The 1,164-nt window shown below is 42.1% G+C and overlaps 1 pseudogene; it reads right to left on the reverse strand.

The window, feature by feature from the left end:
* Positions 1 to 547: 547 nt before the first annotated feature.
* On the reverse strand, positions 548 to 665 carry LOC124717597 (annotated as a pseudogene).
* Positions 666 to 1,164: the final 499 nt, after the last annotated feature.

Below are 1,164 nucleotides of genomic sequence, written 5' to 3' on the forward strand. Positions count from 1 at the left end.
GTGTAAAACGACTACTCGGTGTCATAATTTCGATCTCCTCCAGGATGCTTAAACTGTGGACCTAGTTTTTTCGATGTAAAATTCTGAAGTTAACAGTGAGATTAATAGAGAAATAGAGAAATGGCTCGAATCGCTTTGAGCACTCTGGGACTTAACTTCTCAGGTCATCAGTGCCCTAGAACTTAGAACTAGTTAAACCTAACTAACCTAAGGACATCACACACATCCATGCCCTAGGCAGTATTCGAACCTGCGACCGTGGCGGTAGCGCGGTTCCAGACTGAAGCGCCTAGAACCGCTCGACTACTCCGGCCGGCAAATATATATTACATATATATATATATATAAACTCCGTCTTCAGGCCACAAGTGGACCATGGGGACCATCCGACCGCCGTGTCATCCTCTGCTGAGGATGCAGATAGGAGGGGCGTGTGGTCAGCACACGTCTCTTCCGGTCGCTATGATGGTTCTCCTTGACCAGAGCCGCTACTATTCGGTCGAGTAGCTCCTCAATTGGCATCACGAGGTTGAGTGCACCCCGAAAAAGGTAACAGCACATGGCGGCCCGGATGGTCACCCATCCAAATGCCGGTCACGCCCGACAGCGCTTAACTTCAGTGATCTGACGGGAACCGGTGCATCCACTGCGGCAAGGCCGTTTCGCAGATAGATAATTAATAGAGAAATAAATGTTTTGGTCAATGTTCAGATGTGCATGATACGGAGGCAGTATCGGACAGGATTATATACAGCAGTAAATAAAATACGTCTGAAGGTTCTGACCGCAATTTATAGTGATAAGTAAGTTTATTTACTGTATAAAATATTACGAAAGTCATTACATTTCTTTTACACACACATTAATTAACAGAACTAAAATATTTTGTAGTAGCTGTTTGTGTAAATACAGCTGAGTTGTGAATGACGTAAAATTATGTTATCTGCCAAAGGCATTGCAACATTTACTCACTGAAAATGTTACACTAACACAATTAACACTTTTCAGATGAGCAGAATATTTAACACAGGTCCAGTGGTAACTTATGCCTACCAGAGAAGACTTGTTTTTTACATAACGTCTTTTTTTTTACATAATATTCCAGATAGATATAGAAGATGGATACATTAATGTTATAAAGACAATGTACAGAGGACACAACTG

Source organism: Schistocerca piceifrons, chromosome 9 (genome assembly GCF_021461385.2).
Source record: "Schistocerca piceifrons isolate TAMUIC-IGC-003096 chromosome 9, iqSchPice1.1, whole genome shotgun sequence".
NCBI classification, from domain to species: domain Eukaryota; kingdom Metazoa; phylum Arthropoda; class Insecta; order Orthoptera; family Acrididae; genus Schistocerca; species Schistocerca piceifrons.